Source organism: Delphinus delphis, chromosome 1 (genome assembly GCF_949987515.2).
Source record: "Delphinus delphis chromosome 1, mDelDel1.2, whole genome shotgun sequence".
Classification (NCBI taxonomy): Eukaryota; Metazoa; Chordata; class Mammalia; order Artiodactyla; family Delphinidae; genus Delphinus; species Delphinus delphis.
This window is the reverse complement of record NC_082683.1, coordinates 164,372,454-164,399,919: the sequence shown is the minus strand read 5'-3', so window position 1 is coordinate 164,399,919 and position 27,466 is coordinate 164,372,454.

Here is a 27,466-nt window from a genome sequence, read left to right as displayed (position 1 = left end):
TTAAAAAACACACATCAATAGGATTTCCCTGGCGGTCCAGTGGTTAAGTCTCTGCGCTTCCACTGCAGGGGGCACTGGTTTGATCCCTGGTGGGGGAACTAAGATCCTGCATACTGCGCAGTGCGGCCAAAAATACAAAAACAAAAACACGTCAGGGCTTTCATGGAGTCCACCAATTCTCATCTCATCACGAAGTGTCCCTCCCCTGGCCTAGCTCCTTCCCCTGCAGGGAACACATCAGACTTTCAGGTTGGGTAAGAGGTGTATTTCCTTAGGGGCAGTTCTCATGCCCTCTGTCCCACTTGATCATAAACCCCATAAGGTGAGAGACCATGTCTGTTTTGCTCATCATTATATATCCCTGTAATTTTCTCTCCAGCATGGGACTTAATAAGAAGTCACTTAAATATTAAATGAGGGAATTGTGGGTGTGCCAGCTGCCTGGGCTCCTGCCCCTTCCCTCAACTGTGTCTAGACAGGGGTTTTAATGCCTTGCCCTCTTACCTCACTCTCCAGAATCTGAACTCCTACAACTTTATACTACTTACCTGATGTGACCCCCCATGTACCTGGATGCATTCTAGCTCCAGTTTTACCTGGGTTGAGATCTCCTTGTCTCACTGAGTGATAACATTGAGGTTCTCCCACTGTTGGTCCCATTTCTATGACTTGCTCTCCCCCTGTGGTCCTGTCATCCTATCCCCATGACATTTAAGTAATGCGCTGACATTTCCTATCTGATGTTCTCTCTTTTGCTTTCTATCTCTTTCTCCTTCACATTGCTCAACATTTTAGGGTCAAGGATTAAAAAGGCAAAATATCAGAAGGAGAGAGTTAAGATGAAGATGATTGAATCTCATGTTTCTTTTTTTATGCAGCCAAGAGAAAGTGACTATAGATAACCTTTATCCTTAAAGAAAATAAATTTCTTTCTGTATACCCCTGGCTCCCCCGAGATGCCATTTTATTTTGTGAGAGTTAAGAAAATAAATGTAAAAGTTGGCACTGTACCAAAAAAATGCCACATATCTAATGGTGCTTCAGATTGTCAGCCTCACTCAGAGGAACATATAACTCTAAATTTGAAATTTCTCTAAAATCTATTAAATATTAAAGGATAGATGCTGGTTTGGATATTTTTTATGGTTACCATGGATTTAATCTGAATTAAAAGTCAAACTTAGACATTTTAATAGTATTTGAGTGTCATTTCTGGTCAAAATAAATGGAAAACTTTCATGAAATGTATTAAGAAATGTAAATGCTTTATAGTAGTTGAAACAGAGGAATAGCTTCCCGTCTTTGTTTGATTTGTTTTGTCACCAAAAGAAGTGATCTCTTCAAGACCGTTTGAGGCTTTGGTACAAACTATATGTGTCTAAAACCCTGGAAGGTGGTCCAACAGTGCACATCATCCTCTCTATTTGAAGTCTTTGGACTTTTTCAGGCTTTCAAGGAACACTGGGTTACCTCAGGCAACATGGTGTTTTGCTAAAGGGAAGAAATGGCATGTTAAAAAAAAAACAGACTTCATGGAAAGTTGTTCAGGACACGAGAGCAACGTTTATGTCCCAACAGTAGCTCCAACTTCTATCTCACCTCTCCTATGAGCTTCTTTTCCTTTCATTCTCTTTGTTTCTCTTGCCTCCCCCCTCTCTAGTCTTGGTTGTGCCCCTTGATTTTCCTCCCGACTAATGGCTTATGTTCATTCACTGTCCTCTCTGTGCTCTCTTAACATATGCTGCCGCTCTCTGTGGGTCATCTGTTTCTCACATAAAAATAGCCATTAAAGACTTATTTGGGGTCTCTTAGTCATTGTCCAATACAAAGCATGCTCAGTGGACAGGACTCTCCTGAACACCACCCAGGCGCCCCTTAAGTCAGGCACCAATCCACAGAGTCCAGGGAGCAGGGACACATGGTACAAATCATTTGTGATGACTTTTCTCCAAGGAGGGTAGTGAGCATGACAGCCACTCAGAACATCTGAGCCAATATATTTGCATTTTATAGACGTACGGTTCCAATTTATTTTTATGGCCACAAAATTAAACCTAAAGAAGGACCACATATTATTACATTATAAGCATCTTCCCACATATAACCTTGTACTACAGACTTACGGAAAATATAATAAGCCAGCTTCTCCATTTTCATTGAAGACACTGATAGAATGTCGAGCAGGACAGAGCATGAAGACAGAATCCTCAGGCACCCCACGTTAGTGACCAACCTGGTCACAAGTCAATATTCTTGCAATGCAGACAGTGTTTCAACCAGTTATGACTTTATTTGGCTTTATTATCCTATTTCTTCAACTTAGAAATGAAAAGAACTTTGTCAAAATCCTAGTAGGCATTAAGCTACCTTGTGGATTTGGAAAGTTTCGCTTTTCCATTTTTTTAGTTATCCATAAAACATGTCATGATTGCCTAAATTTTAGGCTCTGAAAGTGAGCTTTAATACCATTATTGCTATTACCCAATCTGTTACATTACTCCAGCTGAGCAACTTCTTGCTGGGTTCAGTTTAGAGTGAAACTAATGCTCAAGATACTTTTTCCCCTTTCCATTCACAGGCTGTTCAGCAGAAAATTGGATTATAACAAGCATCAATGAACACTACCTGGTCTATCAGTTTAGTGACCCCATCACAAAATGAAGTGAGGTTAGCGTGACATGTTCTCAATGAATTGGTGTCGGCTTTTACAGTCATCACTGGTTCCTCAAAGAATTCAAACCGCCTGTCCAATATATAACTCCAGTCTTTGCAAGGGCATCAGACTTAGAAGTTTGCTCCTTCCAAACCCCAACATGTCCCATTCTCAAAAATGGCCTTTCATTAATTGAGCTGTATTTCATCTCCAAACTTTAGTTTCCATTAGGACTCCCACACAAAGTCTCTACTATCAATACTAAAACAAACAAACAAAAAAGCTCACAAAAAGTAGGGGTGGGAGAACTACCATCTAGAAAGGTCCAAATGTGGTAGGCAGTTTTTGCTAATTGTTTTTATCTTTCCCCACACACATAATGCAAATGGCTCCAGCCTAAGACGCAACCCACTGATATGAGCTGAAGGACAAGATCCTTCACGGTCCTTGCCTGTGGCTCTCACACTGGACTCTAATTCCCTGGAGATTTCAACTTCCTGTTCTCTCCTTGAGAACTTCCTGCAAAGAATCCCATACCACACAAACTGGCGGGCTCCTTGGCTTCTGATTATTCATGCAATCAATTAGTATTCATTGAGCATATGCTGTGGGTCAGGAATTGACCTAGATACTAGGAATAAAGCCATGAATGAGACAGACAAAGGCTTTGCTCCCTTGGAGTTTACCTTCTCGTGTTTTTGTTGTGTGGAGCTTACATTGTGCCATATGGATTAGCATTGATAAGCCTTTGCTCATTCTGTTCCAGCTGCTTTGACCCCCATCTCTCATCATTTCCGTTTAACTAATTTCTAACATCTTTAAAGCGCAGCTCAACTCATACTTCCTCCATGACTCTTTCCCCAATTGCCCTGGTGGAGGACTTCTTTAACTTCCAACCAAACACACCCCTGTACCAATCATTTAGTCTCTAATACCTTACTTATTATTTATACATATTCATGCACATATCCTATCTCCCCAACTATGCCGAAGCCCTCTGAGAGCATGAAATGGATCTTGTATTTTTCTGAAGGCTTACACTAAAAAGAGTGCCCTTCGTGAAGAGATTACATCTTAAATGGTGGTAGTTAATGAGAACGAGAGAAAATTGAATAATATTTTTCCTTTAATCTGGAACAAAGAGCCAGCAAAGAAATCAGAGATGTCTTGGGACGTAGTATTTTTATTGGTGAAAATTTTATGAAAGGAAACTACCAACAGCCAGTTTTACTGATTTGGTCTAAAATACAGTTTAACTGCCTATTGTGAGATGTATTTTGCAATCACTGTCTTTAAAATGTCCTCTTTTCAGCACTCAGAGAAAACTGCTCATTGATGCTTGCTTAAGTTTAATTTTCAGGTGAACAGTCTATGAATAAAAGAGAAAAAAAAACTTTGGCTTTCATTCCACTTACACTGAATTGGTCAAGGAATTATTCAGCAGATATAATACAGCAGATTGTGTAATAATAACAATAGCAGTATTAAAGTTTATTTGCAGAGGATAAAACCCAAGCATTAACACAAGACATGCTTTATAGATAAGAGAAAAACAAAAGGCCAAGCCTTTTCCAAACTCATGAATGTTATGTGATCAAGTAAGCTATGCCTAGTGGGAAAAGTCCTATTGTGCAAGCATTATTGCTGTTTCAGCTGGAATTTTTCACAGAGAGTCTAAAACATGTGAGAATTTGGAGGAAGCAGAAATAAACATTTATATTTGATTATAAATAAACATTTATATTTGAGTTTCACCCTAAAATTTACACAGTGCTTTCACACACATTATCTCACTTAGTCCTTTCACAAACTCAGCAAAAGTACACATTATATCACTTAGTTCTTTCAAAAACTCAGAGAAGGTATTTTATACCCTTTTACAATTTTAGGATAGGGAAACTAAATCTCAAGTGTTAAGATCATTATAAGGATTAGTCATATTAGATGACATTCCCATCGATGAAAGCTTCCACTTCCAAAGGAGATCTCTTTTTAAGCCTGGGAGAGAGTTCTCCATGCTGAAATGATGGGAAGGTATAAAATCAGATTTGCTCTATGAAAGAAATGTTTGTGCTCTGTACACAAGCATCATCAATCCAACAGTCTGTTCCAGTGGGCTCACATTGGATATTTGCCTCGTCTTCCCACACATGCCCACAAAGTGGTCCTCTGAGTTCTTGCCTCTGGTCTTTTTCTGTCTGTTTAAAATAAAATAAAAACAGTTCTGCTTCTGGCAAAGTGAAGTAACTTGTTTGGACCAACCCTCTCATTGACAACAACTAGGAAACACGGACAAAATACTTTGAAATATCTGTTTGAACACACCTAACAGCTACAAAGCCACTGAGGACTTGTGAATTTGATATCCTGGAGAGAAGGAATCTCAGAGAAATGAATCTAACCTTTGGTGTTTTACTCTCTATGAAGGCATTTGTCAGTTCAAAAGCAGCAACTGAGAATTTGAAAAACTAACAGAGTTTTCATAAGTCTCACAAGGAAAGGAGTGTAAAAGTTGGAGTTTAGAGCCACAAAGAAGATGGGTCCCTGGAAAATATTCCAGGTTTTGGGTTGTGACATACAAGGACTACAACCAATGAAAAAGAGTGAAGTAGAAGTACACTCACAAGAACTAAAGCCTAGCCTCAAACAGCTCATTTCCTGATTGGATTCAGATAATAACGCCACACCTAACATCCAGCTAGAAGTAAAATATTTTCCTTTCCTGGAGGAAAATATTATTCACAACTTCAAACTATCTCTATAATTTTTCAACAAAATGTCCAGCACCCACATAAAAAAGTAAAACCAGCATGCAAAAAGATAAGAATTGATCATAAAATAAAAGAAAAATACAATGAAATAGAATAAACTACAATAGAGTAGAATAGAAGCAGATAAACAGGAGATCCAGATATTGTAATTATGTTGAATGTGTTCAAGGAAATAAATGACAAGATGAAAAAATTTAGGATAGAAATGGAAACTACAAAAAGAAGATAAATAGGAATTCTTAATAAAAATTAAGAGCTCAATGGATAGATTTAACAAAATATTAAATTCCTCTGAAGAGAGAAGATAGGTCAGAGGAAAAATACCCAGACTGAAGCATGGGGAGACAAAAGGATAAAAATTACAAGAAAGAAAACAAGAGACATATGGGATACAATTTTTAAAATTCTAACATACATTTAATTGGTGTCTCATAAAGGGAGAAGAGATGCAATGGGGCAAAAGCAATATTTAAGAAAGTAATGGCTGAGAATATTTAAACACTGATGAAATACTTCAAACCACAGATTCAAAAAACACCATAAACACCAAGCAGGAGCCATAAAAGGAAATTTATGCACATCACAATAAATTGATGTAGAAAATGAAGGACAAGGAGAAAGCAACTAGAGAAAAGGGACATACTACCTCCAAGAGAACAGGAATAAAACTGATAGCTGAAATAATAATAATAATAATAAAGATGAATATGGACATTTCAGACAAACAATAACTGAATTTGTTAACAGAGTAATTCTACTAAAGGAAGTACTAAAGATAGTTCTTCAAGCTAAAAATAAAAAAAATAGTCCCAGAAGGAAAGTTGAAACCCAAGAAGGAATAAAGAGCAATAAAAACTTAAATATATAAATGACCATTGACAGTAAAAATCAATAATAATAATGTTCTATGGGATTTGCAATAGATAGATGATAGATAGATAGATAACAGATTTAAAATAAATGCCAAACATAGCACAAAACATGGGAAGAGTTAAAAGAAATTAGTGTTCTAAGACCCTGCATTACTCACCAAGTGGTAAAATACTAAATTATACCAGAATGTAAAACATCTAAGGATATATTTGTAATTGCTAGAGTAACTATTAAAAGAATATATAAATAACTAGCTAATTGAGCAGGACAGTAAATTATATTAAACATTTAATCTAAATATGTATGTGTACCAAAACAAAAATCTTCTATAATACAGTAAGGACAAAACAGATAATCCAATAGAAAACAAGGTACTCAAAGAATTTAATAAGCACTTCACAAAAGAAGATAACCAAATGGCCAAGAAACTTACCAAAGAGTGATCGCCCTTATCAGGCATTAGTAAAATGCTAATTAAAGCCATAATGAGATACTGTTATATCTGCACACAGCAGAATTTAAAGAAACTGACAAGAGGGACCTTCAAGATGGCGGAGGAGTAAGATGTGGAGAAAACCTTCCTCCCCACAAATACATCAGAAATACATCTACATGTGGAACAACTCCTATAGAACCCCTACTGAATGCTGGCAGAAGATCTCCGACTTCCCAAAAGGCAAGAAATTCCCCACATACCTGGGTAGGGCAAAAGAAAAAAGAAAAAACAGAGACAAAAGGATAGCTATGGGACCTGCACCAGTGGGAGGGAGCTGTGAAGGAGGAAAGGTTCCCACACACTAGGAAGCCCCTTCACTGGTGGAGATGGGGGGTGGACGGAGGGGAAGCTTTGGAATCACAGAGGAGAGCACAACAACAGGGGTGCAGAGGGCAAAGTGGAGAGATTCCCGCACAGAGGATCGGTGCCGACCAGCACTCACCAGCCCAAGAGGCTTGTCTGATCACCCGCCGGGGCGGGCAGGGGCTGGGAGCTGAGGCTCGGGCTTCGGAGGTCAGATCCCAGGGAGAGGACAGGGGCTGGCTGCATGAACACAACCTGAAGGGGACTAGTGCGCCACAGATAGCCAGGAGACCTATCCAATACTCCAGGAAAAAGTCTGGACCTCCTTAAGAGGCAAGAGACCATAGTTTCAGGGTGCGTGAGGAGAGGGGATTCAGAGCACTGCCTAAACAGGCTTCAGAGACGGGCACAAGCTGTGGCTATCAGTGCAGACACCAGAGACGGGCATGAGATGCTAAGGCTACTGCTGCAGCCACCAAGAAGCCTGTGTACAAGCACAGGTCACTATCCACATCTCCCCTCCTGGGAGCCTGTGCAGCCTGCCACTGCCAGTGTCCTGTGATCTAGGAACAACTTCCCCAGGAGAACACATGGTGCGTCTCAGGCTGTTGCAAGGTCGTGCTGACCTCTGCTGCCACAGGCTTGCCCTGCATTCCTTACCCCTCCCTCACCCCAACCTGAGGGAGCCAGAACCCCCTAATCAGCTGTTCCTTTAACCCCGTCCTGTCTAGGTGGGAACAGATACCCTCAGGCAACCTATACACAGAGGCGGGGCCAAACCCAAGGCTGAACCCCAGGAGCTGGGCGAACAAAGAAGAGAAAGGGAAATCTCTCCCAGCAGCCTCAGGAGCAGTGGATTAAATCTCCACAGTTACCTTAATGTATCCTGCATCTGTGGAATACGTGAATAGACAACGAATCACCTGAAAATTCAGGTGGTGGACTTTGGGAGCAACTGCAGACTTGGGGTTTACTTTCTGCCTCTAATTTGTTTCTGGTTTTATGTGTATTTTAGTTTAGTATTTACAGTTTATTATCATTCATAGATTTGTGTATTAATTTGGTTGCTCTCTTCCTTTATTTTTTTAATATATATTTTTTCCTTTTTCTCTTTTTGTGAATGTGTATGTGTTTGTTTCTTTGTGTGATTTTATCTGTATAGCTTTGTTTTTACCATTTATCCTAGGGTTCTGTCTGCCCGTTTATTGAGGGTTTTTTGTATAGCTTTTAGCTCGTGTTTTCATTGGTGGATTTGTTTTTGGTTTGGTTGTTCTCTTCTTACTTTCTTTTTTTATTACTTTTTTATTTTTAATAAATTTTTTTAATTTTAATTTTAATTATTTTATTTTATTTCATTTCTTTTTTCTTTCTTTTTTTTCTCCCTTTTCTTCTGAGCTGAGTAGCTGACAGGGTCTTGGTGCTCTGGCCAGGTGTCAGGCCTAAGCCTCTGAGGTGGGAGAGCCAAGTTCAGGAAATTGGTCTACCAGAGACCTCCCAGTCCCATGTAATATTAAACAGTGAAAGCTCTCACAGAGATCTCCATACCAACGCTAAGTCCCAGCTCCACTCAACAACCAGCAAGCTACAGTTCTGGACACCCTATGCCAAACAACTAGTAAGACAGGAACACAACCCTACCCATTAACAGAGAGGTTGCCTAGAATCATAGTAAGGTCACAGACACCCAAAAACACACCACCGGGTACAGTCCTACCCACCAGAAAGACAAGATCCAGTCTCATCCACCAGAACACAAGCACCAGGTCCATCCACCAGGAAGCTTAAACAACCCATTGAACCAACATTATGTACTGGGGGCAGACACCAAAAACAATGAGAAATACGAACCTGCAGCCTGCAAAAAGGAGACCCCAAACACAGTAAGTTAAACAAAATGAGAAGACAGATAAATACACAGCAGATGAAGGAGCAAGGTAAAAACACACCAGACCAAAAACATGAAGATGAAATAGGCAGCCTACCTGAAAAAGACTTCAGAGTAATATAGTAAAGATGATCCAAAATCTTGGAAATAGAATGGAGAAAATACAAGAAACATTTAACAGGGACCTAGAAGAACTAAAGAGCAAACAAACAATGATGAACAACACAATAAATTAAATTAAAAATCCTCTAGAAGAAATCAATAGCAAAATAACTGAGCCAGAAGAACTAATAAATGACCTGGAAGATAAAATAGTGGAAATAACTACCACAGAGCAGAATAAAGAAAAAAGAATGAAAAGAATTGAGGACAGTCTCAGAGACTTCTGGGACAACATTAAATGCTCCAACATTTGAATTATAGGGGTCCCAGAAGAAGAATAGAAAAAAAAAGGGGACTGAGAAAATATTTGAGAGATTAGAGTTGAAAACTTACATAATATGGGAAAGGAAATAGTCAATCAAATCCAGGAAGCACAGAGAGTCCTATACAGGATAAATGCAAGGAGTAACATGCAAAGACACTTATTAATCAAAATATCAAAAATTAACTACAAAGAAAAAATATTAAAAGCAGCAAGGGAAAAGCAACAAATAACATACAAGGGAATCCCCATTAAAGTTAACAGCTGATTTTTCAGCAGAAACTCGGCAAGCCAGAAGGGAGTAGCTGGACACATTTAAAGTGACGAAAGAGAAAAACCTACAACCAAGATTACTCTACACAGCATGGATTTCATTCAGATTTGACAGAGAAATTAAAACATTTACAGACAAACAAAAGCTAAAAGAATTCAACACCACCAAACCAGCTTTATAACAAATGCTAAAGGAACTTCTCTAGGCAGGAAACAGAAGAGGAGGAAAAGACCTACAATAACAAACCCAAAACAATTAAGAAAATCATAAGAGGAACATACATATCGATAACTAACTTAAAGGTAAATGGATTAAATGCTCCAACCAAAGACATAGACTGGCTGAACTGATACAAAAACAAGACCCATATATATTCTGTCTACAAGAGACACAATTCAGACCTAGGGACACATACAGACTAAAAGTGAGGGGATGGAAAAAGGTATTCCATGCAAATGAAAATCAAAACAAAGCTGGAGTAGCAATTCTCATGCCAGACAAAATAGACATTAAAATAAAGACTATTACAAGAGACAAAGAAGGACACTACATAATGATCAAGGGATCAATCCAAGAAGAAGATATAACAATTGTAAATATTTATGCAACCAACATAAGAGCATCTCAATACATAAGGAAAATGCTAACACCCATAAAAGGGGAAATTGACAGTAACACAGTCATAGCAGCGGACTTTAACACCCCACTTTCACCAATGGACAGATAATCCAAAATGAAAATTAATAAGGAAACACAAGCTTGAAATGACACATTAAACAAGATGGACTTAATTGATATTTATAGGACATTCCATTCAAAAACAACTGGATATTCCATTCAAAAACAATGGAACTAAGATCCCACATGCCACACAGTGGGACCAAAAAAACAAAAGCAACTGAATACATTTTCTTCTCAAGTGCTCATGAAATATTCTCCAGGATAGACCATATCTAGGGTCACAAATCAAGCCTTGGTAAATTTAAGAAAATTGAAATCACATCAATTATCTTTTCCAACCACAATGCTATGAGACTAGATATCAATTACAGGAAAGATCAGTAAAAAATACAAACCAATGGAGGCTAAACAATACACTATTAAATAACCAAGAGATGACTGAAGAAATCAAAGAGGAAATTAAAAAAGACCTAGAAACAAATGACAATGAAAATGAGACGACCCAAAACTTATGGGATGCAGCGAAAGCAGTTCTAAGAGGGAAGTTTACAGCAATACAATCCTCCCTCAAGAAACAAGAAACATCTCAAATAAATAACCTAAGCTTATGCCTAAAGCAATTAGAGAAAGAACAAAAACACCCCAAAGTTAGCAGAAGGAAAGAAATCATAAATATCAGATCAGAAATAAATGAAAAAGGAATGAAGGAAAAGATAGCAAAGATCAATAAAACTAAAAGCTGGTTCTTTGAAAAGATAAACAAAATTGATAAACCACTTGCCAGACTCATTAAGAAAAAAAGGGAGAAGACTCAAATCAATAGAAATAGAAATGAAAAAGGAGAAGTAACAACTGACACTGCAGAAATACAAAGGATCATGAGAGATTACTACAAGCAAATACACGCCAATAAAGTAGACAACCTGGAAGAAATGGACAAATTCTTAGAAATGCACAACCTGCTGAGACTGAACCAGGAAGAAATAGAAAATATGAACAGACCAATCACAAGTAATGAAATTGAAACTGTGATTAAAAATCTTTCAACAACCAAAAGCCCAGGACCAGATGGCTTCACAGGCGAATTCTATGAAACATTTAGAGAAGAGCTAACACCTACCCTTCTCAAACTCTTCCAAAATATAGCAGAGGGAGGAACACTCCCAAACTCATTCTGTGAGGCCACAATCACCCTGATACCAAAACCAGACAAAGATGTCACATAAAAAGAAAACTACAGGCCAATATCACTGATGAACATAGATGCAAAAATCCTCAACAGAATACTAGCAAACAAAATCCAACAGCACATAAAAGGGATCATATACCATGATCAAGTGGGGTTTATCCCAAGAATGCAAGGATTCTTCAATATATGCAAATCAATCAATGTGATACATCATATTAACAAACTGAAGGGTAAAAACCATATGATCATCTCAATAGATGCAGAAAAAGCTTCTGACAAAATTCAACACCCATTTATGATAAAAACCCTCCAGAAAGTAGGCATAGAGGGAACTTACCTCAACATAATAAAGGACATATATGACAAACCCACAGCCAGCATCATTCTCAATGGTGAAAAACTGAAATTCTTTCCACTAAGATCAGGAATAAGACAAGGTTGCCCACTTTCACCACTACTATTCAACATAGTTTTGGAAGTTTTGGCCACAGCAATCACACAAGAAAAAGGAATCCAAATCAGAAAAGAAGAAGTAAAAGTGTCACTGTTTGCAGATGACATGATACTATACATAGAGAATCCTAAAGATGCTACCAGAAAACTGCTAGAGCTAATAAATGAATTTAGTAGGGTAGTAGGATACAAAATTAATGCACACAAATCTCTTGCATTCCTATACACTAATAATGAAAAATCTGAAAGAGAAATTAAGGAAACACTCCCATTTACCACTGCAACAAGAAGAATAAAATACCTAGGAATCAACCTACCTAAGGAGACAAAAGACCTGTATGCAGAAAACTATAAGACACTGATGGAAGAAATTAAAGATGATACAAATAGATGGGGAGATATACCAAGTTCTTGGATTGGAAGAATCAACATCGTGAAAATGACTATACTACCCAGAGCAATCTACAGATTCAATGCAATCTCTATGAAACAACCAATGGCATTTTTCACAGAACTAGAAAAAAACTTTCACAATTTTTATGTAAACACAAAAGACTCCGAATAGCCAAACAATCTTGAGAAAGAAAAATGGAACTGGAAGAATCAGGCTTCTGGAATTCAGGCTATACTACAAAGCTACAGTAATCAAGACAGTATGGTACTGACACAAAAACAGAAATATAGATCAATGGAACAAGATAGAAAGCCCAGAGATAAACCCACACACATATGGTCAGCTTATCTTTGATAAAGGAGGCAAGAATATACAATGGAGAAAAGGCAGCCTCTCCAATACGTGGTGCTGGGAAAACTGGACAGCTACATGTAAAAGAATGAAATTAGAACACTCCCTAACACCATACAGAAAAGTAAACTCAGAATAGATTAAAGACCTAAATGTAAAGCCAGGCACTATAAAACTCTTAGAGGAAAACTTAGGCAGAACACTCTATGACATAAATCACAGCAAGATCCTTTTTGACCCACCTCCTAGAGAAATGGAAATTAAAAAAAAATAAACAAATGGGACCTAATGACACTTAAAAGTTTTTGCACAGCAAAGGAAACTATAAACAAGACAGAAAGACAATCCTCAGAATGGGAGAAAATATTTGCAAACGAAACAACTGACAAAAGATTAGTCTCCAAAATATACAAGCAGCTCATGCAACTCAATATTAAAAAAACAAAAAACCTAATCCAAAAATGGCCAGAAGACCTAAATAGACCTTTCTCCAAAGAAGATGTACAGATTGCCAGGGAACACATGAAAGGATACTCAACATCACTAATCATTAGAGAAATGCAAATCACAACTACAATGAGATATCACCTCATATGGGTCAGAATTGCCTAGATCAAAAAATCTACAAACAGTAAATGCTGGAGAAGGAACCCTCTTGCACTGTTGGTATGAATGTAAATTGATACAGCCACTATGGAGAACAATACGCGGTTTCCTTAAAAAACTAAAAATAGAATTACCATATGACCCAACAATCCCACTACTGGGCATATACCCAGAGAAAACCATAATTCAAAAAGAATCATGCACCCCAATGTTCATTGCGGCAGTATTTACAATAGCCAGGTCATGGAAGCAAACTAAATGCCCATTGACAGACAAATGGATAAAGAAGATATGGTAAATGTATACAATGGAATATTACTCAGCCATAAAACATAACGAAATTGTGTCATGTGTAGAGACGTGGATGGATCTAGAGACTGTCATACAGAGTGAAATAAGTCAGAAAGAGAAAAACAAATATCATATATTAACGCATATATGTGGATCCTAGAAAGGTTGTACAGATGAACGGGTTTGCAGGGAGGAAATACAGACACAGATGTAGAGAACAAACATATGGACACCAAGGGGGAAAAGTGGCAGGGGGTGGAGTGGTGTGATAAATTGGGAGATTGGTATTGACATATATATGCTAATATGTATTAAATGGATAACTAATAAGAACCTGCTGTATAAAAAAATAAATAAAATTAATTTAAAAAAGAGTCATGTACCACCATATTCATTGCAGCACTATTTACAATAGCCAGGACATGGAAGCAACCTAAGTGTCTATCGACAGATGAGTGGATAATGAAAACGTGGCACATATATACAATGGAGTATTACTCAGTCATAAAAAGAAACAAAATTGAGTTATTTGCAGTGATGTGGATGAACCTAGAGACTGTCATACAGAGTGAAGTAAGTCAGAAAGATAAAAACAAATACTGTATGCTAACACATATATAGAATCTAAAAAAAAAAAAAAATGGTTCTGAAGAACCTAGAAGCAGGACACAAATAAAGACTCAGAAGTAGAGAATGGACTTGAGGACACAGGGAGGGGGAAGGGTAAGATGGGATGAAGTGAGAGAGTGGCATGGACATATATATACTACCAAATGTAAAATAGATAGCTAGTGGGAAGCAGCCGCCTAGCACAGGGAGATCAGCTCAGTGCTTTGTGTCCACGTAGAGGGGTGGGATAGGGAGGGTGAGAGGGAGACACAAGAGGGAGGAGATATGGGGATATATGTATATGTATGGCTGATTCACTTTGTTATACAGCAGAAACTAACACACCATTGTAAAGCAATTATACTCCAATAAAGATGTTAAAAAAAAAAAAAAAACCTCACATGGTCTTCCCAAATTGCAAGCTGTGAAGCTTGATGGTTAACAGTGAGGGGAGAAGGTCATGGCAAAGACTTACTGCCAGAGAGCTGAAAATCCAAATGTTTATATACATATGCTACAGTTTTCCAAATGGTTGGAGTGATGTTGTGATCAGTAAAACACAAGTTCACTTAAAAAAAACAAAACAACAACAAAAGAAAAAACATGTACCAGAATATCCATAGCAGTATTATTCATATTAGCTAAATATGACTCCAATGATTAAGTAGATGAATGAGTAAACTGTATTATACTCATACAGTGGAAAATCTCATAGCAATTAAAAAGAATGAAGTATTGGGACTTCCCTGGTGGCACAGTGTTTAAGAATCCACCTGCCAATGCAGGGGACATGGGTTCGATCCCTGGTCTGGGAAGATCCCACATTCCATGGAGCAACTAAGACTGTGTGCCACATCTACTGAGCCTGCACTCTGGAGCCCACAAGCCCACAGCTACTGAGCCCACATGCTACAACTACTGAAGCTCATGCGCCTAGAGCCCACGCTCTGCAACAAGAGAAGCCACCGCAATGAGAAGCCCGCACACTGCAATGGAGAGTAACCCCCGCTCGCAGCAACTAGAGAAAGCCTGTGAGCAGCCATGAAGACCCAACACAGCCATAAATAAATTAATTAATTAATTTTTAAAAAATATTTTTTAAAAAGAATGAAATATTACTATACACAGCAACAATGATAAATCTTTCAAACATAATCATAATGTTAAGTGAATAAAGTCTCGCACAAAAGAATACATGTTGAATGATTCCAATTACATAATGATGGGGGAGGGGGAAAGGCAGGCAAAACTATTGTGTGAGAAGATATAATAGGGATTATCTTTAGGAAAGAGGAGGGGTAAGATGAAGGCTTTTGGGGTGCTGGTAGCATAGGTGGTCATGGTAACCACAGTGGATATGTTCAGTTTGTGATGCTGTGCATATGATTTGTGCATTTTATGTACTTACATTATACTTTAGCCTAAAAATGTATTTTAAAACAAAAATAACTGAAAATTAAACTTTTAAACCTATTTACCAAGATCTGTGAAAATATTAATTTCCTTTTACCCAGTAATCCAATTTTTGATGATTTCTCCTGAGGAAATAATTTTAATGGAATGTATACTGTGGTATGGTTGTCTCATGTTTTATATAGCTATTCCTCCATTTTTGTATACTAATTTTGCTTCCAATGATATTTCTATTATGAAATACTTCTGTGGTAAACATCTTAGATCATCCAGAAATTTTTTTCTTTATTTATAATTATCTCCCTAAAGTAAATTACCATTAAAAATGCTTATGGGGCTTCCCTGGTGGCAGAGTTGTTGAGAGTCCGCCTGCCGATGCAGGGGACACGGGTTTTTGCCCCAGGAGGATCCCACATGCCGCGGAGCGCCTGGGCCCATGAGCCATGGCCGCTGAGCCTGCGCGTCCGGAGCCTGTGCTCCGCAACGGGAGAGGCCACAGCAGTGAGAGGCCCGCACACCGTAAAAAAAAAAAAAAGAATCACAGGCACATTGAAACTAAAAAAAGTTAATGTTATAAAGTAGAAAAAAGCAGAGAGTGAAATTATAGAGCATAGCTATGGTCCTTTTTTTAAAAATTTATTTATTTTATTTATTTATTTTTGGCTGCGAGGGATCTTCATTACTGCACTTGGGCTTTCTCTAGTTGCGGTGAGCCAGGGCTTCTCTTGTCCCGGAGTACAGGCTCTAGGCACGCAGGATTCAGTAGTTGTGGCTTGTGGGCTTTAGAGTGCAGGCTCAGGAGTTGTGGCACACGGACTTAGTTGCTCCTTGGCATGTGGGATCTTCCCGGACCAAGGCTCGAACCTGTGTCCCCTGCATTGGCAGGAAGATTCTTAACCACTGTGCCACCTGGGAAGTCCCTATGGGTTTTTTTTTTTAAGTAAAGAAAAAAGACTGCAATGAAATATACCAAAGTTAATCACTGATTTTAATTGCCTTTAATGAGTGAAATTATGAGTAGGTTTTTTCTCTTTTTCACTGTTTATTACTTGATTTTTATAGTAAGTATATATCATTTTTATAACAGTGGAATGTAGAAAGTCACATCATTAAAATGGAAAACGATTTGTAAAGGAACTCATCTAAGTTCCTGCCCTGGCTATGCCCCTTCTCCCCCAGGGGATCTGACCTGGAGCTGGTCTTGCAGAGTTCACCACTGTGCCTCATCACTCACACACGTTGCCTTGATTTTTATATCTTAGAACCCTCAGCTAAAATACAGTGGCAGGGTACATCACATCCTCCCTTCAGTTCTCTTCAACTCTCCCCAGCAGAGAAATCCATCCAAGCCAACTTGATATAACTTAAAAGCAGTACAATGTTGGAATACATACACACACACAACTCATTAGCTGATATAACTTGTTGGAAAGAAGGTATCATGTCATCTGAACAATAAAATAGACTACTAAGCCCAATTCTCCCTGATGCCTTCATCAGCTCCTGGCATAAGCCAAGATACTTAAGGCACAAATTCATTTTCCTGACCCACTAAGTACTGGTTAGTGAATAGTTATTGCAAAATCTAGCTTTGTGGGAACTTTTAGACTTTTATGCATTTCAAAACTTTTATCTTAGTTAAAGCCTGGGGGTTGAGAAAATGAGGTACATAACCACAAAAAAAGCTCACTCATTATTGGCAGGAAACCTACTGAGAAATTCCATTTCAGAATCTTTTTTTTTTTAATGAGAATTTCCATGGAAAAGGCAGAATTAATCTGTTCCAACCATACATGTTTTTGTTTCTTCATGAGTCATTTCATGTATTCATTCATTCCACACATAATTCTTGATTGTGAATGTTGTTTAAGACACTGTACCAAGTAGTGATACAAAGAAAAGAAGTTTCTCCTGAGCTTAATGAGCTCAGAGTCTGGAGCAGAGAACAGATAAGTCAATGGATTCTCAAGTCAGTGGGGTCCAGGCTATGATGGAGATCAGAGTCTTAAAGGAACTGCCAGCAGGGGCACTGGATCAGTGTATCAAATTACCACAAATCTGTGGTTTACAACCACATTCTTTTATTATTTCACAGTTTCTGTGGGTCAGGAATCTGGGCACAACTTACATAAGTCTTCTGCTCAGGGTCCCACAAAGCTCCTCTCTAGGTGTCAGCCAGGCTGCCTTCCTTTCAGGAGCTCAGGTCTTCTTCCAAGCTTGTGTGAATGTTCAGTTCCTTGTAGTTGTAGAACTGAAGTCCCCTTTCTTTCTGGCTGTCAACCAGGGGCCACTGTCAGCTCCTAGAGGTTCCCACAGATCCCTGCCACATGGCCCTGACAGATCATCTCATAACACGGCAGCTTCCTTCTTCAAACGCAGTAGGAGAATCTTTCTGAATCCTAGACCCCCTTTTATGGGCTTGCCTATAAAAGGATAATCTCCCTTTTGATTAATGCAGAAGTCAACTGATTAAGGACCTTAATTGCATCTGCAAAATTCTTTCATCTATGCCAAGTAATATAACCTAATGATGGGAGTGATATCCCATTATATGCACAGGTCCTGCACACAAAGGGAGAGAATTATATGAGTATGCAGTCTACATAGGGGTGGGAAACATTGGGAACCTCCTTCAAACTCTGTCTACTATAGGCACCTTCCCCAAGATGGTACCTGCAGTAGCTTCCTAAAGGCAATGACACCAGAGCAAGTGTTGAATGGGAGTAGAAAGAGATGCAGAGGGAGAAAGACTATTCTAAACAGTTACTAGCAAGTACAAAGTCACCAAATGAGAAATATCATGGTAAATTTGAGCAAAATGTTCAAGTTTTTTTGTGTTTCTATGTTAAGTGAAAAATAGATGAGGTTAATTCCACAGAGAAATGGATTTCAGTGGGAGAAATGTGTTCATCTTTGGATATATTGAATTGTCTTTGGAGCTTCCAGAAGAAATGACCAAAGAACTATAGGAGCATTGAGTCTGTAGCTTAGAGAGAAAGATTAGAACAAAAAGGACAGATTTGGGGCTATCAGTACAGAGTTGGTAACCATGCCATAGTAATAGATGAGATTAGTCAGTACATGTGTGTAGAGAAGAAGCCCACAGATGAGGACCTCAAAACAACACTATTCAAAGGATGCACAGAGAAAGACAAGACTGGGAGAAAGACTGAGAGGGAACAGCTAAAAGTGTAGAAGAGAAGCATGTTACCCCAAAAGCAAAGAGACAGACGTCTCAAAAAAGTGAAACCCAATGTCAAATACTGCCCAAATGTTCAGATAAAGACCAAAAAGTAGTCTATTTATTAACTGAGACCCTTGGTTATACTTGGGATAGTTGTTTAATTTGGAAGTAAGGAGAAAATCAGATTGCAGTGGTTTGAAGAGTGACTGAGCATATGAAATATGGTGTAAGATATGGCGTAAGCATAAACCATCCTTTAAAGTAACTTGAGAGAAGAGAGGTGGGACAATGCAGGATGGAATTTGATTAAGATGACTGTTGATCATAGTTCAGAGGATGCCATAATTCTGTCATCGGTGTCAAATCATGGTAACATGTTACAGCTGGAACAGACTATAGAAGTCACCTAGATCATTCTACTAATACTGGATGTCAACTAAAATCCCTTCCTCTGGAAAACTCTCATGGATCCCTTAGACCAGATCTGGATCTTTCTTTGACATGCTTTTATAACACCAGCCTTACCTTTCCTTCAGAGCATTTATCACAGTGGTAATTTTGTGTATAGTTGTATGGCTATGTGACTGTATAGATTTCCTCTACTAATTATGAACTCCATGAAGGTAGAGATCATGCTTGGTTTGCTCACCATTTTGTCCCTAGAGCCTAGCGTAGGGCTTTGTGTATATCAGCCATTCAATAAACATGTTATGAATACATAACTTGAATCATTTTATTTTACAGGTGAAAAAAGTGAAGCCCAGAGAGGTTAAGCTACCTGTCCTGGTTACACTACTATTAAAACCAGATTGACGTGAAGGTGGGTGTGTTCATTTCTGCTCATTTTTAAAGAATGGCCACTTCCTACTCACAGTGCTATTAAATTTCCTCTGAATCAGCATTAAGCACATGTGAAACACACTCCTCCAGCATCAGCAGCTTAGGGATACTGCTATCTAACCTCTTCACACATTCATGTGATGTTACCTGAGCTCTCTGATTCTACAACCCCTCTTTTTAAATTTCTGTTTATCATGTACTCACTCTGTGCTAAGCACAAAGGCGCTAAGGTCTTTATGTCCATTTGCTCATTTGATTTTCATAACAAGTCCTTAAGTTTGCTGATATTATACAGGATACAAAGTTAATATAGTTCTTATAGGAACTTTGGATAGTTAGTATCAAATTTGAATTAAACTGTTGGATACCCAGTTGGAGTCAGAGAATTAATTGATTGGTATGAGGAAAAAAACACACACCCTTGAACAGATTTGAGGTTCTACTATGAAAGAAAGAAGGTAAATATCTTTGGAGTAGATAGCCAGCAGTGTCTGCTATACTACCAACTGGTTAGTCCTTCAGGTCTCCACTGCCCACTAACCTAGAAAATATAAATTTCCAGTACATTTTTAGAAGTTAAAATACTGAGGGAAGGGTACATTATAATCTCTTCATCATTAAAGGGACTAAATATCTCTTCTGGTCCCTATTCATCCAGAGGCTGAATCTTGACCAAAGAACAAATGGTCACTACACCGAAAACTACCAGCCACTACCACTAGGGTGATTTCCTATGACAAGTTATACTGTGTTTTGACCACCTGCAAAGATTTTGTTATGACATTTGTGAAAAGCTTATTCATTGAAATTATATGATGTCTTTATGAATTCATACAGAGTTTTACTGTTTCAGTAATTAGATAAATTTAAGTGAATTACCCATTTTTTAAAAAAAATCTAGTCATATTTACTAGGAAAATACAGGAAATGCCATGCTCCTAAAGAGAAAATCCCATCTCTTACTGTGTCATTCAGGCCCAACCCCTTCCCATGCCTAAGATTTACTTAGCCAAATCTCCTTCATAAACTCCTTGTCCCCAAGTTCATTGGTTTGATGCCTTGAAGCGCTTGACTCTGCCTTTTTTAGTGCACTCAGTGACTCACACTCACCTACCACTCGCTCTACCAGATGCTCTGAGTGCCTCGCGTGAACCTACCTCCTTTAATCCTCACACCAACCACGTGAAGTAGATGCTATTTTTGTCCCCACTTTACTAATGAAAATCTGAAGTTTAAAGGGTAACTTGTCCAAGGTCACACAATAATGTCGAAAAAAAATTTCATACAGTGGAATCAAGATTCAAAATCAGAGGCATAGAACTCCATAGACTCTGTTGCCTCATAACGGCAAGCTGTTTGAATGCTAATTTCTTTCTGTTTCATAGTGCTGATTCTGGTGATCGATTTATCACTCACCTTAGAAGATGAGCAGGCTTGGCTAAGATTTTTTAAGTCTGTAGTTATGTCTGAAAGACATGATTCAACCTGTGAAGACTCTGAATCCAGGTGATGTTGAATGTGGTGGTGTGGAGTTCTACTGTACTTTAGAATGTATGAGAATTATACATGCAACATACTCATAAAACCTCAGGGAAAAAAAGGAATTTTACTGGTGATCTGTTATTTCTGACTCAAAAGTAGCAAATATATCTGCAGTAAACCTCATCGATGATCATTCAGTCTGTGTAAATACAGTTAGTAACTGTGAGCACCCTCCAACTCGATAAAGTGGTCCACTGTTAGACAGCATGAGTTGTCCCTTTATAATCCACCCAATTTCCCACCCCCAGTTTGGTTTAGAGTCAGTTACCCAGAACTGAACTAGGAAGTCCCAGAGCAAGTTCTTCCTTTCTGCTGTTCAGGTCTAACTATTTCATTTCCATTCCAAACAACCACAGACCTGAATCATGTCTTTATATACTAATTGACTTCATTCACTTCAAGCAATTAGAGGTGACAACTGCTCCACAGACACCCACTTGCTCTTAAAGTATCTCTGCACAGGGAGAAGGACCACCCCCATCTCCCTGACCCCTCCTATAATCATGTTTAACAGTCAATCAGTTCATCTTCCATTGAACCTTATCCTGTTCCTCACATGAACTATTCCAAAGCATTTTTTTCTTTTTTAAAAATTTTTATTGAAATATCATTGATTTACATTGATTTACAATGTTGTTAGTTTCAGGTGTACAGCAAAGTGATTTGGTTTTATATATATATATATATATATATATATATATATATATATATATATATATATATATATATATATATATATATATATATATATATTCATTTTTTACATTTTCTTCCATTATAGATTATTACAAGATATTGAGTGTAGGTCCCTGCACTATACAGTAGGTCTTTGTTGGTTATCTATTTTATATATAGTAGTATGTATATTTTAATCCCAAACTCCTAATTTATCCCTCCCCTATTTTCCCTTTTGTAACCAGAAGTTAGTGTTCTATGTCTGTGAGTCTATTTCTGTTTTGTAAATGAGTTCATTTGTATCATTTTTTTAAATTTTACATATAAACAATATCATATGATATTTGTCTTTGCCTGGTTTACTTCACTTAGTATGATAATCTCTAGGTCCATCCATGTTGCTGCAAATGGCAGTATTTCATTCTTTTTATGGGTGAGTAATATTCCAATGTATATATGTACTACATCTTTTTTATCCATTCATCTGTCAATAGACACTTAGGTTGCTTCCACATCTTGGCTATTGTAAATAGTGCTACTACGAACATAGAGGTGCATGTATCTTTTTGAATTATGTTTTTCTCCAGATATATGCCCAGGAGTGCCATCATATGGTAGCTCTATTTTTAGTTTTATTAAGGAAACTCCATGCTGTTCTCCATAATGGCTGTACCAATGTGGCCATACAAATTACAAGTACTGAAATTGAATCTGTGATTTAAAAACTCTCAACAAACAGAAGTCCAGGACCAGATGGCTTCACAGAATTCTATCAAACATTTAGGGAAGAGTTAACCCCTACCCTTATGAAACTATTCCAAAAATTGTAGAGGAAGGAGCACTTCCATACTCATTCTATGAGGTGACCATCACCCTGATACCAAAACTGGACAAAGATACCACAAAAAAAGAAAATTACAGGCCAATATAACTGACAAACATAGACCCAACAATCCTCAACAAAGTCCTAGCAAAACAAATCCAACAATACATTAAAAGGATCATACACCATGATTAAGTGGGATTTATCCCAGAGATGCAAGGATTTTTCAATATCTGCAAATCAATCAATGTGATACACCATATTAGCAAATTGAATAAAAACCATATGATCATCTCAATAGATGCACACAAAGCTTTTGATAAAACTCAACAACTATTTATGATAAAAACTCTCCAGAAAGTGGGCACAGAGGGAACCTACCTCCAAAGCATTTTTAGTAGCTTTAGATTTCCCAAACTTTTTGTATCCCTCAAGCTCTGGAGAATGAAGGTGCTTTCTCATCTCTCTCTCTCCAACTCAAATACCTGTATAACTTCATTGGTCCTTCCTTCCCCCTACAGAAGAAGTACGATTCTCCATCCTAATCCAACCATTGACTTATGTCCTTAGTCCCATTTCCTCCAACTTTCTCCAGAACCTGTCTTCCTCAACTATCTCCTCTCTGGGATCATTAGCTGATGGTTTCAACTAAATTAATTGAATTAATTAATTCAAGAGAATCAATTAATTCTCTTGAATTAACATGAGACCATTAGCTGATGGTTTCAACTAAAAGAGTGAAGAGGAGGTAAGAAAAGAAAGCCCCAGTGCTGAGGTTTTTCTGGGTCATTGAGCAGAACAAAATGGAGTAAAGAAATCAAGAATGTTGAGAAAAGAATGATGTAAAGGGTCAGTAAACCAGAGCTCTCAAGTCAAGTCAAGCCCAGCACCTGTGTTTTTATGCCAAAAGTGAAGACTAGTTTTTGCATTTTTAAACAGTGGAAAAAATTCAGAAGAAGAAGACTATTTCATGATAGAAAATTGTATGAAAATCAAATGTCAGGGTCCATAATAAAGTTTCACTGGTGCACAGCCATGCCCATTGTTTACGTATTCTCTGTGGCTGTTTTCATGTTACAGAGGCAGAGCTGAGTAGTTGTGACAAAGACTATGGCTCACAAAGCCTAAAATATTTACTATGTGGTCTTGTACAGAAAAAGTTTTCCAATCCCTGGTTTAGATGCTGAAGCATGAGGCCTTCAACACTTGATAAAGTAGGGAAGAGGAGAGAGGCATGAAACACAGAGGTCCCTGGGGTCTAAGAATAAGAAGGATGAGAACAAGGAAAGGTAAACAGTCTGAAAGGCCAGGAGGTGTGATCAGAGAGCCAGATACAGGAGGGAACGAGGTGTAGCAGTTCTAAGTGGTAGAGTGGATCACATGAGAGGCCCAGGAAGTCTGTTTTTCTACCCATTATTAAGGTCATGAATCTGAGGCTGGATAGTCATGTGTTGCCTTCTACTACCAAACCCTGTAGCTGCCTGTAGCTCAGACCAACTAACCAAATCACAATGCTATCACATGCATGTCCACCATCTGTCACGTGCATGTCTACCATCAAGTTAATTCTTGAATTAACATTAACATGTTAACATTCACATTCACATTCACATGTGAATGACATCATTAACATGAATAGCTTTGAATCATTGAAAAGGTTTGAATTAAATTTAAAATCTTTCCATTCATCACTTCCTGTGCTGCCTCCCACAAAGAAATTCAGGCATAAAATCTTCATTAAAATAACAGAATGGGGCTTCCCTGGTGGCACAGTGGTTGAGAGTCCGCCTGCCGATGCAGGGGACACGGGTTCGTGCCCTGGTCCGGGAGGATCCCACATGCCGCGGAGCAGCTGGGCCCATGAGCCATGGCCGCTAAGCCTGTGCGTCCGGAGCCTGTGCTCTGCAACGGGAGAGGCCACAGCAGTGAGAGGGCCGCGTACCGGAAAAAATAAAAAAAAACAGAATGATGATTCTCCAGGAAAACGAAAGTGAAAAAAAGATCTATCACTCCTGAATTTGCTAAAAGTTTTTCCTGTGGCTACAAATAATCCACATTTACTTTATGTCCATAACCCTGGCTCCAGTGCATAGAAATAGGTCTTCTTCGTAATCTCATGCCCTGGGAGCCCAGGATTGATAAAACTATAGGTAGCTTCCATCCCTTTCATTTGAACCCCATAGTAAATAATGCCTGCAGTAGATAAATTCTGTTCAGGGACTGATTACAGCCAGTGGAACAGGGAGAAAAATGCCCCATCTCAGTGCTTTCTGGATTAGAGCAGAATACCAACGTGCATTTCCCAAGACTGAAGTGATCATAACCACGAGGTAATTTGGCAGCTAAATGAGATATTTGCTCCTTATCCAGCTTTGCATAAAAATCACCATGGTACCAAGCACACAGATCAAGGGCAAATCACCACTTCTCCCTCTATGCATAGAGTAACGGGAGGAGATGATGACTCACCACTTGAAGTGTCATCAATCGAACCCACAGCCAGGGATTTAGAGTCATCAGCAGTAAATTGAGGTATTGGTCTCAACTACAAAGAATTTGAAGACAATAGAAAATGGAGTTTTACCACTGAGGTTAAAAATACTCATATTCACACATTTCCACCAAAATCAGGAAAGGAGCAGCAAGTTCTCCTGCTTAGGAGTCCAAATAAGAAACTTCATAGATCAGAACAAATGCTGTATTTCCAAGACACAAGCATGTAAAATTATCCTCCATTTTGCAAAATGCAGAAGAAAAAATGGCATTTCAGAAAAAAGGAGCGATCTCACCTCCCTGCCTGCAAAGAAGTCACAAGCAAAATGAATCTCTTCACTCCGTAACATCCTAGACCTTGATGCACCTCTGACCATGACCTGCCCATTTCTCTGCTCATTAAGTGCCTTATTCATCATAGAGCAGCCCTGCTCAAGTCAAAGGCAGAGCGTTCTTTCAGCTCCAGGAGCACTGAATTGCTCCATTAGTTTTCAGATATTGATGGCAGGTCAGAGGTTCCCTGAGCCTGTCTGGAACTGAAGAGACCTCACAGATCCTTCCAGCAGAGATTCTGGTGGAATCACCAATGGAGGAAAAATACCTTGACATAATGAAATTTAAGGGTAATCTCAGATAAAGAAAACCACAATTCTTTTCTCGCACTAACCCTGGGACCTTGAGTTATTTGGCTTTTCATATCACAAATGACTACAAATGCCAAAATAAATAATTTACAAGTTTTCCAGTTGCCATAGCCTATGGTTGAAAAAGCCTCTAAGGGCTTGCATGAAAGCGGATGCAATTTACAAATGGCAGTTAGGAGAGTCTCATACTTGTGATTATTTTAATACATCTTTCTAAGAAATCCTCAACATTTTAAAATCCTAGTTGAAAGAGGGCCTGCAGGCATATGCAGAAAAATTGATGAAATCCCATCTCATCTTTTTGAACTTGGTATTCTTCACCCAGTTCTACTCTTATCTAGTGTTTGCCATACTGATATTTCCCTCTTGGATCTGTAGAGTTGCCACACACGTGGTCCCTCCCGCACAACCCCTGCCAAAAATAAAGACTGTTTGCTTTGCTAAGAGGGAATCTGGCCTAGTAATAAAACACGAGATTTTCCTCCACAGCCTCATGCACCTTTCTCAGCCTTGATAAGCAGTGAGGGTGGGTGTTATGTCTGCCTGGCCCCTCACCTCTTGTCTACTGCCTGGCACACCGATTAACATACACTGGACACTCACAGATCGTTATTGGATGAATCCAAGAATGAAAAAACTTTCCTAGGAGAAGGGGAGTTTGCTCATCGGCAGAGACTGAAAAACAAACAAAAAAAATCATAAAGTTATTGTATTTCTTTTTTCAGTCCTAATTTTAAAAAAGATACCCTTAGAGATGGATAATGTGTGAGAAAGTCCTGTGGTCCACTGACGTCCAGAACTGTTTTTTTTTACTCTGTTGGATCAGATCATGTCCTGAACTCAAGTGGCAAAATCCTCTGAAAATATCATTATTTTGTCCTTTCCTGGTTTAAAGAAAAAAAAAAAGTCTTCATCATGGGTGACAGGAGAAAAGGATCCAATTGGATCATATGATTCATTTGTGGCTTCAAAATAGCTTTGGTCTAGTGGGATTAAACCAACAGGCTTAAAGCCCACCAGTAAAGGGCAAAAGTACCATTTGTCTTTGAGGAGACCGTAGCTTTCACTGGCCATGAATTAATGAGAAACGCTGTTACTCATTTATTCTGAGGTCCTTTTCTTATTTTTCAAGTAGGCTGTCACAGTCAACATGTTTTGACTGACCAGAAGGAGATGCATTTTCCACCAAAAATAAAAAACCTCCTTGGTATTTCTGCTATTTTCTAGGAAGAGAATTTATCATAAGTTATCCTTCTGCAAGCGTCTTCAAAAAGGTTCATGAACTAGCTCTAAACTGAAGCCAAGAAAAACATGTGTGTGTGTGAGCATTTGTGTCTGTGTCTGTAGGAAGTATGTTTCCTCTCATTTACTGGTGGTCCAACCACTCTGAAGGACAAAGGGGCAGTGAAGAACCTTAAGCTGTCCAAAGCCCAACTACCTGGGTTGAACCTCACTTCTGCTGTTTACTCTGTGAACATAAGAGCAGGTTACTTGCTCTCTCTATGCCTGTTTGCTCATTTGGAAAGTGGAGATGATAATAGTACCTCCCTCAATGTCGCGAGGAAGGAATGAGATATATTACTCGCAAAACAATTAAAT